Here is a 13,491-nt window from a genome sequence, read left to right on the forward strand (position 1 = left end):
GAGCTTCAAAAGGTGTCAAAAATTTGAGGAGCATGGAATGGTCTGAAAAATAGAGGAGCATGAAACCGTGTCAAAAACATGAAGAGCCTGAAAAGGTGTGAAATATATGAAGAGCTTCAACAGGTTTCAAAAATATGAGGAGCATGAAACGGTCTGAAAAATAAGAGGAGCATGAAGCGGTGTTCAAAACATGAAGAGCCTGAAAAAGTGTGAAAAATATGAAGAGCTTCACTGGTTTAAAAATAAAAAGAGCCTGAAAAGGTGTGAAAATTGACATGAGCATGAAACGGTCTGAAAAATAGGAAGAGCATGAAGAGGTGTGCAAAAACATGAAGAGCCTGAAAACGTGTGAATAATATGAAGAGTTTCAAAAGGTGTGAAAAATATGAACAGCTTCAAAAAGTGTCAAAAATGAGATGAGCATGAAGCGGTCTCAAAAATGGTGGAGCATGAAGTGTTGTTGAAAAACATGAAGAGCCTGAAATCGTGTGAAAACTAGAAGAGCTTCAAAAGGTGTGAAATACATGAGGAGCATTAATCGGTCTGAAAAATAGGAGTAGCATGAAGCGGTGTTGAAAAACACGAAGAGCCTGAAAAGGAGTGAAAAATATGAAGAGCTTCAAAAGGTGTGAAATATATGAAGAGCTTCAACAGGTTTCAAAAATATGAGGAGCATGAAACGGTCTGAAAAATAGGAGGAGCATGAAGCGGTGTTCAAAACATGAAGAGCCTGAAAAAGTGTGAAAAATATGAAGAGCTTCAAAAGGTTTGAAAAACATGAAGAGCCTGAAAAGGTGTCAAAAATGAGATGAGCATGAAACGGTCTGAAAAATAGGAGGAGCATGAAGCGGTGTTCTAAACATGAAAAGCCTGAAAAAGTGTGAAAAATATGAAGAGCTTCACTGGTTTGAAAAATAAGAAGAGCCTGAAAAGGTGTGAAAATTGACATGAGCATGAAACGGTCTGAAAAATAGGAAGAGCATGAAGAGTTGTTCAAAAACATGTACAGCCTGACAAGGTGTGAAAAATATGAAGAGCTTCAAAAGGTGTCAAAAATATGAGGAGCATGAAACGGTCTGAAAAATAGGAGGATCATGAAGAGCTGTTCAAAAACATGAAGAGCCTGAAAAGGTGTGAAAAATGTGAAGAGCTACAAAAGGTGTGAAGTACAGGAGGAGCATTAAACGGTTTGAAAAATAGGAGGAGCATGAAGCGGTGTTGAAAAACATGAAGAGCCTGAAAAGGGATGAAAAATATGAAGAGCTTCAAAAGGTGTGAAAAATACGAGGAGCATGAAGAGGTGTTCAAAAACATGAAAAGCCTGAAATGTTGTAAAAAATATGAAAAGCTTCAAAAGTTGTCAAAAATATGAGGAGCAGGAAACGGTCTGAAAAACCGGAGGAGCATGAAGCGGTGTTCAAAAACACGAAGAGCCTGAAAAGGTGTGAAAAATATGAAGAGCTTCAAAACGTGTCAAAAATATGAGGAGCATGAATCTGTCTGAAAAATAGGAGGAGCATGATGCGGTGTTGAAAAATATGAAGAGCTTCAAAAGGTGTCAAAAATGAGATGACCATGAAACGGTCTGAGAAATAGAAGGAGCATGAAGTTCTTTTCAAAAAAATGAAGAACCTGAAAAGGTGTGAAGTATATGAAGATTTCAAAAGGTGTCAAAATATGAGGAGCATGAAACGGTCTGAAAAATAGGAGGAGCATGAAGTCATGTTGAAAAACATGAAGAGCCTGAAAATGTGTGAAAAATACGAAGAGCTTCAAAAGGTGTCACAAATATGAGGAGCATGAAACGGTCTGAAATATATGAGGAGCATGAAGCGGTGTTCAAAAACATGAAGAGCCTGAAAAGGTGTGAAAAATTTGAAGAGCTTCAAAAATGTGAAAAATATGAAAAGCTTCAAAAGGTGTGAAATATATGAAGATCTTCAAAAGGTGTCAAAAATTAGATGAGCATGAAACGGTCTGAAAAATAGGAGGAGCATGAAGTGGTGTTCAAAAATTTGAAGAGCCTGAAATGGTGTGAAATATATGAAGAGCTTCAAAAGGTGTCAAATATATGAGGAGCAAAAACGGTCTGAAAATAGGAGGAGCATGAAGTGGTGTTGAAAATCATGACGAGCCTGAAAAGGTGCGTAAAATATGAAGAGCTTCAAAATGTGTGAAATACATGAGGAGCATGAAACGGTCTGAAAAATAGGAGGAGCATGAAGCGGTGTTCAAAAATATGAAGAGCCTGAAAATTTGTGAAAACTATGAAGAGCTTCAGAAGGTGTCAAAAATTAGATGAGCATGAAACGGTCTGAAAAATAGGAGGAGCATGAAGTGGTGTTGAAAAACATTAAGAGCCTGAAAATGTGTGAAATATATGAAGAGCTTCAAAAGATTTCAGAAATGAGAGGAGCATGAAACCGTCTGAAAAATAGGAGGAGCATGAAGCGGTGTTGAAAAACATGAGGAGCCTTAAAAGGTGTGAAAAATATGAAGAGCTTCAAAAGTTGTGAAAAATATGAAGAGCTTCAAATGCTGTCAAAAATGAGATGAGTATGAAACGGTCTGAGAAATAGGAGAAGCATGAAGTGGTGTTGAAAAACATTAAGAGCCTGAAAAAGTGTGAAATATATGAAGAGCTTCAAAAGGTGTGAAAAATATGAAGAGCTTCAAAAGGTGTCAAAAATATGAGGAGCATGAAACGGTCTGAAAAATAGGAGGAGCATTGTAGCATTGTTCAAAAACTTGAAGAGCCTGAAAAGGTGTGAAAAATATGAAGAGCTTCAAAAGGTGTCAAAAATATGAGGAGCATGAAACGGTCTGAAAAATAGGAGGAGCATGAAACGGTGTTCAAAAACAGGAGGAGCCTGAAACGGTGTGAAAAATATGAAGAGCTTCAAAAGGTGTGAAGTACATGAGGAGAATGAAACCATCTGAAAAATAGGAGGAGCATGAAGCGGTGTTCCAATACATGAAGAGCCTGAAAAGGTGTGAAATACATGAAGAGATTCAAAAGGTGTCAAAAATATGAGGAGCATGAAAAGGTCTGAAAAAAAGGAGCAGCAGGAAACCGTGTTCAAAAGTATGAAGAGCCTGAAAAGGTGTGAAAAATTTGAAGTGCTTCAAAAGGTGTGAAAATTAGGAGGAGCCTGAAGCGGTGTTCCAAAACATGAAGAGCCTGAAAATGTGTGTAAAATATGAAGAGCTTCAAAACGTGTCAAACATACGAGGAGCATGAAACGGTCTGAAAAATAGGAGGATCAAGAAGCGGTGTTGAAAAACATGAAGATCTGAAAACTTGTGAAAAATATGAAGAGCTTCAAAAGGTGTGAAAAATATGAAGAGCTTCAAAAGGTGTCCACAATATGAGGAGCAAGAAACTGTCTGAGAAATAGGAGGAGCATGATGTGGTGCTGAAAAACATGAAGAGACTAAAAGGTGTGAAAAATAAGAAAAGCTTGAAAAGATGTCACAAATATGAGGAGCATGAAACGGTCTGAAAAATTGGAGGATCATGAAGCGGTGTTGAAAAACATGAAGAGCCTGAAAAGGTGTGAAAAATATGAATAGCTTCAAAAGGTGTCAAAATTACAAGGAGCATGAAACGGTCTAAAAAATAGGAGGAGCATGAAGTGGCTTTGAAGTAAATGAAGAGCCTGAAAAGGTGTGAAATATATGAAGAGCTTCAAAAGGTGTCAAAAATATGAGGAGAATGAAACGGTCTGAAAAATAGGAGGATCATGAAGCGGTGTTGAAAAACATGAAGAGTCTGAAAAGGTGTGAAAGATATGAAGAGTTTCTAAAGATGTCAAAATTATGAGGAGCATGAAACGTGCTGAAAAATAGGAGAAGCATGAGGGGTGTGGAAAAACATGAAGAGCCTGAAAAAGTTTGAAAAATATGAAGAGCTTCAAAATGGGTGAAATACATGAGGAGCATGAAACACTCTGAAAAATAGAAGTAGCAAGAAGCGGTGTTGTAAAACATGAAGAGCCTGAAAACGTGTGAAAATATGAAGAGCTTCAAAAATATGAAAAATATGAAGAGCTTCAAAAGGTGTGAAAAATTTGAAGAGCTTCAAAAGGTGTCAAAATGAGATGAGCATGAAACGGTCTGAAAAATAGGAGGAGCATGAAGCGGTGTTGAAAATCATGAAGAGCCTGAAAAGGTGTGAAAAATATGAAGAGCTTCAAAAGGTGTAAAAAATATGAGGAGCATGATACGTTCTCAAAAATAGGAGGAGCATGAATCAGTGATCAAAAACATGAAAAGCTTCAAAAGGTGTGAAAAATATGAAGAGTTTCAAAACGTGTCAAAAATATGAGGAGCATGAAACGGTCTGAAAAATATGAGGAGCATGAAGCGGTGTTGAAAAACATGAAGAGCTTCAAAAGGTGTGAAAAATATGAAGAGCTTCAAAAGGTATCAAAAATGAGATGAGCATGAAACGGTCTGAAAAATAGGAGGAGAATGAAGCGGTGTTGAAAATCATGAAGAGCCTGAAAAGGTGTGAAAAATGTGAAGAGCTTCAAAAGGTGTCAAAAATATGAGGAGAATGAAACGGTCTGCAAAATAGGAGAAGCATGAAATGGTGTTCAAAAACATGAAGAGCCTGAAAAGGTGTGAAAAATATGAAGAGCTTCAAATGGTGTCAAAAATATTAGGAGCATGAAACGGTCTGAAAAATAGGAGGAGCATGAAGCGGTGTTCAAAAACATGAAGAGCCTGAAAAGGTCTGAAAAATATGAAGAGCTTGAAAAGGTGTGAAATATATGAAGAGCTTCAAAATGTGTCAAAAATGAGATGAGCATGAAACGGTGTGAAAAATAGGAGGAGCATGAAGCGGTTTTGAAAAAAATGAAGAGGCTGAAAAGGTGTGAAATAAATGAAGAGCTTCAAGAGCTGTCAAAAATATGAAGAGCATGAAATGGTCTGAAAAACAGGAGGGTCATGAAGCGGTGTTCAAAAACGTGAAGAGCCTGAAAAGGTATGAAAAATATGAAGAGCTTCAAAAGGTGTGAAAAATATGAGGAGCAGGAAACGGTCTGAAAAATAGAAGCGGCATGAAATGGTGTTCAAAAACATGAAGAGCCTGAAAAGGTGTGAAAATTATGAAGAGCTTCAAAAGGTGTGAAATACATGAGGAGCATGAAACGGTCTGAAAAATAGGAGAAGCATGAAGTGGTGTTGAAAAACATGAAGAGCCTGAAAAGGAGTGAAAAATATGAAGAGCTTCAAAAGATGTCAAACATATGAAGAACTTGAAACGGTCTGAAAAATCGGAGGATCATGAAGCAGTGTTCAAAAACATGAAGAGCCTGAAAATGTGTGAAAAATATTCAGAGCTTCAAAATGTGTCAAATATATGAGGAGCATGAAACGGTCTGAAAAATAGGAGGAGCATGAAACGGTGATTAAAAACATGAAGCGCCTGAAAAGGTGTGAAAAATATGAAGAGCTTCAAAATGTGTGAAATAAATGAGGAGCATGAAACAGGCCGAAAAATAGGAGAAGCATGAAGTGGTGTGGAAAAACATGAAGAGCCTAAAAAGTTGTGAGAAATATGAAGAGCTTCAAAAGATGTGAAATACATGAGGAGCATGAAACTCTCTGAAAAATAGGAGGAGCATGAAGCAGTGTCAAAAACATGAAGAGCCTAAAAAGTTGTGAGAAATATGAAGAGCTTTAAAAGGTGTCAAAAATGAGATGAGCATGAAACGATCTGAAAAATAGGAGGAGCATGAAGCGGTGTTGAAAAAAATGAAGAGCCTAAAAAGTTGTGAAAAATATGAAAAGCTTCAAAAGGGGTCAAAAATGAGATGAGCATGAAACGGTCTGAAAAATAGGAGCATGAAACGGTGATAAAAAACATGAAGAGCCTGAAAAGGTGTGAAAAATATGAAGAGCTTCAAAAGGTGTGAAATTCATGAGGAGCATGAAATGGTCTGAAAAATAGGACAAGAATGAAGTGGTGTGGAAAAACATGAAGAGCCTGAAAAGGTGTGAAAAATATGAAGAGCTTCACGAGATGTCAAAAATATGAAGAGCATGAAACGGTCTGAAAAATAGGAGGATCATGAAGCGGTGATCAAAAATATGAAGAGCCTAAAAAGGTGTGAAAAATATGAAGAGCTTCAAAAGGTGTGAAATTCATGAGGATCATGAAACGGTCTGAAAAATAGGGAGAAGCATGAAGTGGTGCGGAAAAACATGAAGAGGCTGTAAAGGTGTGAAAAATATGAAGAGCTTCAAAAGGTGTCAAAAATATGAGGAGCATGAAACGGTCCGAAAAATAGGAGGAGCATGAAGCAGTGTTCAAAAACATGAAGAGCCTGAAAACGTGTGAAATATATGAAGAGCTTCAAAAGGTGTGAAAAATATGAACACTTTCAAAAAGTGTCAAAAATGAGATGAGCATGAAGCGGTCTGAAAAATGGTGGAGCATTAAGTGTTGTTGAAAAACATGAAGAGCCTGAAATCGTGTGAAAAATATGAAGAGCTTCAAAAGGTGTGAAATACATGAGGAGCATTAATAGGTCTCAAAAATAGGAGTAGCATGAAGCGGTGTTGAAAAACATGAAGAGCCTGAAAAGGTGTGAAAAATGTGAAGAGCTACAAAAGGTGTGAAGTACAGGAGGAGCATTAAACGGTCTGAAAAATAGGAGGAGCATGAAGCGGTGTTGAAAAACATGAAGAGCCTGAAAAGGGATGAAAAATATGAAGAGCTTCAAAAGGTGTGAAAAATACGAGGAGCATGAAGAGGTGTTCAAAAACATGAAAAGCCTGAAATGTTGTAAAAAATATGAAAAGCTTCAAAAGTTGTCAAAAATATGAGGAGCAGGAAACGGTCTGAAAAACCGGAGGAGCATGAAGCGGTGTTCAAAAACACGAAGAGCCTGAAAAGGTGTGAAAAATATGAAGAGCTTCAAAACGTGTCAAAAATATGAGGAGCATGAATCTGTCTGAAAAATAGGAGGAGCATGATGCAGTGTTGAAAAATATGAAGAGCTTCAAAAGGTGTCAAAAATGAGATGACCATGAAACGGTCTGAGAAATAGAAGGAGCATGAAGTTCTTTTCAAAAAAATGAAGAACCTGAAAAGGTGTGAAGTATATGAAGATTTCAAAAGGTGTCAAAATATGAGGAGCATGAAACGGTCTGAAAAATAGGAGGAGCATGAAGTCATGTTGAAAAACATGAAGAGCCTGAAAATGTGTGAAAAATACGAAGAGCTTCAAAAGGTGTCACAAATATGAGGAGCATGAAACGGTCTGAAATATATGAGGAGCATGAAGCGGTGTTCAAAAACAGGAAGAGCCTGAAAAGGTGTGAAAAATTTGAAGAGCTTCAAAAATGTGAAAAATATGAAAAGCTTCAAAAGGTGTGAAATATATGAAGATCTTCAAAAGGTGTCAAAAATTAGATGAGCATGAAACGGTCTGAAAAATAGGAGGAGCATGAAGTGGTGTTCAAAAATTTGAAGAGCCTGAAATGGTGTGAAATATATGAAGAGCTTCAAAAGGTGTCAAATATATGAGGAGCAAAAACGGTCTGAAAATAGGAGGAGCATGAAGTGGTGTTGAAAATCATGACGAGCCTGAAAAGGTGCGTAAAATATGAAGAGCTTCGAAATGTGTGAAATACATGAGGAGCATGAAACGGTCTGAAAAATAGGATGAGCATGAAGCGGTGTTCAAAAATATGAAGAGCCTGAAAATTTGTGAAAACTATGAAGAGCTTCAGAAGGTGTCAAAAATTAGATGAGCATGAAACGGTCTGAAAAATAGGAGGAGCATGAAGTGGTGTTGAAAAACATTAAGAGCCTGAAAATGTGTGAAATATATGAAGAGCTTCAAAAGATTTCAGAAATGAGAGGAGCATGAAACGGTCTGAAAAATAGGAGGAGCATGAAGCGGTGTTGAAAAACATGAAGAGACTTAAAACGTGTGAAATATATGAAGAGCTTCAAAAAGTGTGAAAAATATGAAGAGCTTCAAAAGGTGTGAAATTCATGAGGAGCATGAAACGGTCTGAAAAATAGTTGGAGCCTAAAGCGGTGTTGAAAAACATGAAGAACCTGAAAATGTCTGAAAAATATGAAGAGCTTCAAAAGGTGTGAAAAATATGAGGAGCATGAAACGGTCTGAAAAATAGGAGGAGCATGAAGCCGTGTTGAAAAACATGAAGAGCCTGAAAGGGTGTAACAAATATGAAGAGCTTCAGAAGGTGTCAAAAATGAGATGAGCATGAAACGGTCTGAAAAATAGGAGGAGCATGAAGTGGTGTTGAAAAACATGAAGAGCCTGAAAAAGTGTGAAATATATGAAGAGCTTCAAAAGGTGTGAAGTACATGAGGAGAATGAAACCGTCTGAAAAATAGGAGGAGCATGAAGCGGTGTTCCAATACATGAAGAGCCTGAAAAGGTGTGAAATACATGAAGAGATTCAAAAGGTGTCAAAAATATGAGGAGCATGAAAAGGTCTGAAAAAAAGGAGCAGCAGGAAACCGTGTTCAAAAGTAGGAAGAGCCTGAAAAGGTGTGAAAAATTTGAAGTGCTTCAAAAGGTGTGAAAATTAGGAGGAGCCTGAAGCGGTGTTCCAAAACATGAAGAGCCTGAAAATGTGTGTAAAATATGAAGAGCTTCAAAACGTGTCAAACATACGAGGAGCATGAAACGGTCTGAAAAATAGGAGGAGCATGAAGCCGTGTTGAAAAACATGAAGAGCCTGAAAGGGTGTAACAAATATGAAGAGCTTCAGAAGGTGTCAAAATGAGATGAGCATGAAACGGTCTGAAAAATAGGAGGAGCATGAAGCGGTGTTGAAAATCATGAAGAGCCTGAAAAGGTGTGAAAAATATCAAGAGCTTCAAAAGGTGTAAAAAATATGAGGAGCATGATACGTTCTCAAAAATAGGAGGAGCATGAATCAGTGATCAAAAACATGAAGAGCTTCAAAAGGTGTGAAAAATATGAAGAGTTTCAAAACGTGTCAAAAATATGAGGAGCATGAAACGGTCTGAAAAATATGAGGAGCATGAAGCGGTGTTGAAAAGCATGAAGAGCTTCAAAAGGTGTGAAAAATATGAAGAGCTTCAAAAGGTATCAAAAATGAGACGAGCATGAAACGGTCTGAAAAATAGGAGGAGAATGAAGCGGTGTTGAAAATCATGAAGAGCCTGAAAAGGTGTGAAAAATGTGAAGAGCTTCAAAAGGTGTCAAAAATATGAGGAGAATGAAACGGTCTGCAAAATAGGAGAAGCATGAAATGGTGTTCAAAAACATGAAGAGCCTGAAAAGGTGTGAAAAATATGAAGAGCTTCAAATGGTGTCAAAAATATGAGGAGCATGAAACGGTCTGAAAAATAGGAGGAGCATGAAGCGGTGTTCAAAAACATGAAGAGCCTGAAAAGGTCTGAAAAATATGAAGAGCTTGAAAAGGTGTGAAATATATGAAGAGCTTCAAAATGTGTTAAAAATGAGATGAGCATGAAACGGTGTGAAAAATAGGAGGAGCATGAAGCGGTTTTGAAAAAAATGAAGAAGCTGAAAAGGTGTGAAATAAATGAAGAGCTTCAAGAGGTGTCAAAAATATGAAGAGCATGAAATGGTCTGAAAAATAGGAGGGTCATGAAGCGGTGTTCAAAAACGTGAAGAGCCTGAAAAGGTGTGAAAAATATGACGAGCTTCAAAAGGTGTCAAAAATATGAGGAGCATGAAACGGTCTGAAAAATAGGAGGAGCAAGAAACGATGATCAAAAACCTGAAGAGCCTGAAAAGGTGTGAAAAATATGACGAGCTTCAAAAGGTGTGAAAAACATGAGGAGCATGAAACGGGCTGAAAAATAGGAGAAGCATGAAGTAGTGTTGAAAAACATGAAGAGCCTGAAAAAGTGTGATAAATATGAAGAGCTTCAGAAGGTGTGAAAAATATGAAGAGCTTCAACAGGTGTCAAAAATTAGATGAGCATGAAACGGTCGAAAAATTGGAGGAGCAAGAAGTAGTGTTGAAAAAAATGAAGAGCCTGAAAAGGTGTGAAAAATATGATAAGCTTCAAAAGGTGTCAAAAATATGAGGAGCAGGAAACGGTCTGAAAAATAGAAGCGGCATGAAATGGTGTTCAAAAACATGAAGAGCCTGAAAAGGTGTGAAAATTATGAAGAGCTTCAAAAGGTGTGAAATACATGAGGAGCATGAAACGGTCTGAAAAACAGGAGAAGCATGAAGTGGTGTTGAAAAACATGAAGAGCCTGAAAAGGAGTGAAAAATATGAAGAGCTTCAAAAGATGTCAAACATATGAAGAACTTGAAACGGTCTGAAAAATCGGAGGATCATGAAGCAGTGTTCAAAAACATGAAGAGCCTGAAAATGTGTGAAAAATATTCAGAGCTTCAAAATGTGTCAAATATATGAGGAGCATGAAACGGTCTGAAAAATAGGAGGAGCATGAAACGGTGATTAAAAACATGAAGCGCCTGAAAAGGTGTGAAAAATATGAAGAGCTTCAAAATGTGTGAAATAAATGAGGAGCATGAAACAGGCCGAAAAATAGGAGAAGCATGAAGTGGTGTGGAAAAACATGAAGAGCCTAAAAAGTTGTGAGAAATATGAAGAGCTTCAAAAGATGTGAAATACATGAGGAGCATGAAACTCTCTGAAAAATAGGAGGAGCATGAAGCAGTGTCAAAAACATGAAGAGCCTAAAAAGTTGTGAGAAATATGAAGAGCTTTAAAAGGTGTCAAAAATGAGATGAGCATGAAACGATCTGAAAAATAGGAGGAGCATGAAGCGGTGTTGAAAAAAATGAAGAGCCTAAAAAGTTGTGAAAAATATGAAAAGCTTCAAAAGGGGTCAAAAATGAGATGAGCATGAAACGGTCTGAAAAATAGGAGCATGAAGCGGTGTTCAAAAACATGAAGAGCCTGAAAAGGTGTGAAAAATATGAAGAGCTTCAAAAGGTGTGAAATTCATGAGGAGCATGAAATGGTCTGAAAAATAGGACAAGAATGAAGTGGTGTGGAAAAACATGAAGAGCCTGAAAAGGTGTGAAAAATATGAAGAGCTTCAAGAGGTGTCAAAAATATGAAGAGCATGAAACGGTCTGAAAAATAGGAGGATCATGAAGCGGTGATCAAAAATATGAAGAGCCTGAAAAGGTGTGAAAAATATGAAGAGCTTCAAAAGGTGTGAAATTCATGAGGATCATGAAACGGTCTGAAAAATAGGGAGAAGCATGAAGTGGTGCGGAAAAACATGAAGAGGCTGTAAAGGTGTGAAAAATATGAAGAGCTTCAAAAGGTGTCAAAAATATGAGGAGCATGAAACGGTCCGAAAAATAGGAGGAGCATGAAGCAGTGTTCAAAAACATGAAGAGCCTGAAAACGTGTGAAAAATATGAACAGCTTCAAAAGGTGTGAAATACATGAGGAGCATGAAACGGTCTGAAAAATAGGAGGAGCATGAAGCGTTGTTGAAAAACATGAAGAGCCTGAAAACGTGTGAAAAATATGAAGAGCTTCACAAGGTGTGAAAAATACGAGGAGCATGAAGAGGTGTTCAAAAACATGAAAAGCCTGAAATGTTGTAAAAAATATGAAAAGCTTCAAAAGTTGTCAAAAATATGAGGAGCATGAAACGGTCTGAAAAACCGGAGGAGCATGAAGCGGTGTTCAAAAACACGAAGAGCCTGAAAAGGTGTGAAAAATATGAAGAGCTTCAAAACGTGTCAAAAATATGAGGAGCATGAAACTGTCTGAAAAATAGGAGGAGCATGATGCGGTGTTGAAAAATATGAAGAGCTTCAAAAGGTGTCAAAAATGAGATGACCATGAAACGGTCTGAGAAATAGAAGGAGCATGAAGTTCTTTTCAAAAAAATGAAGAACCTGAAAAGGTGTGAAGTATATGAAGATTTCAAAAGGTGTCAAAATATGAGGAGCATGAAACGGTCTGAAAAATAGGAGGAGCATGAAGTCATGTTGAAAAACATGAAGAGCCTGAAAATGTGTGAAAAATACGAAGAGCTTCAAAAGGTGTCACAAATATGAGGAGCATGAAACGGTCTGAAATATATGAGGAGCATGAAGCGGTGTTCAAAAACATGAAGAGCCTGAAAAGGTGTGAAAAATTTGAAGAGCTTCAAAAATGTGAAAAATATGAAGAGCTTCAAAAGGTGTGAAATACATGAGGAGCATTAATAGGTCTCAAAAATAGGAGTAGCATGAAGCGGTGTTGAAAAACATGAAGAGCCTGAAAAGGTGTGAAAAATGTGAAGAGCTACAAAAGGTGTGAAGTACAGGAGGAGCATTAAACGGTCTGAAAAATAGGAGGAGCATGAAGCGGTGTTGAAAAACATGAAGAGCCTGAAAAGGGATGAAAAATATGAAGAGCTTCAAAAGGTGTGAAAAATACGAGGAGCATGAAGAGGTGTTCAAAAACATGAAAAGCCTGAAATGTTGTAAAAAATATGAAAAGCTTCAAAAGTTGTCAAAAATATGAGGAGCAGGAAACGGTCTGAAAAACCGGAGGAGCATGAAGCGGTGTTCAAAAACACGAAGAGCCTGAAAAGGTGTGAAAAATATGAAGAGCTTCAAAACGTGTCAAAAATATGAGGAGCATGAATCTGTCTGAAAAATAGGAGGAGCATGATGCAGTGTTGAAAAATATGAAGAGCTTCAAAAGGTGTCAAAAATGAGATGACCATGAAACGGTCTGAGAAATAGAAGGAGCATGAAGTTCTTTTCAAAAAAATGAAGAACCTGAAAAGGTGTGAAGTATATGAAGATTTCAAAAGGTGTCAAAATATGAGGAGCATGAAACGGTCTGAAAAATAGGAGGAGCATGAAGTCATGTTGAAAAACATGAAGAGCCTGAAAATGTGTGAAAAATACGAAGAGCTTCAAAAGGTGTCACAAATATGAGGAGCATGAAACGGTCTGAAATATATGAGGAGCATGAAGCGGTGTTCAAAACATGAAGAGCCTGAAAAGGTGTGAAAAATTTGAAGAGCTTCAAAAATGTGAAAAATATGAAAAGCTTCAAAAGGTGTGAAATATATGAAGATCTTCAAAAGGTGTCAAAAATTAGATGAGCATGAAACGGTCTGAAAAATAGGAGGAGCATGAAGTGGTGTTCAAAAATTTGAAGAGCCTGAAATGGTGTGAAATATATGAAGAGCTTCAAAAGGTGTCAAATATATGAGGAGCAAAAACGGTCTGAAAATAGGAGGAGCATGAAGTGGTGTTGAAAATCATGACGAGCCTGAAAAGGTGCGTAAAATATGAAGAGCTTCGAAATGTGTGAAATACATGAGGAGCATGAAACGGTCTGAAAAATAGGATGAGCATGAAGCGGTGTTCAAAAATATGAAGAGCCTGAAAATTTGTGAAAACTATGAAGAGCTTCAGAAGGTGTCAAAAATTAGATGAGCATGAAACGGTCTGAAAAATAGGAGGAGCATGAAGTGGTGTTGAAAAACATTAAGAGCC

The sequence above is a fragment of the Dama dama genome, unplaced genomic scaffold (genome assembly GCF_033118175.1).
Source record: "Dama dama isolate Ldn47 unplaced genomic scaffold, ASM3311817v1 ptg000094l, whole genome shotgun sequence".
In the NCBI taxonomy this organism is placed as follows: Eukaryota; Metazoa; Chordata; class Mammalia; order Artiodactyla; family Cervidae; genus Dama; species Dama dama.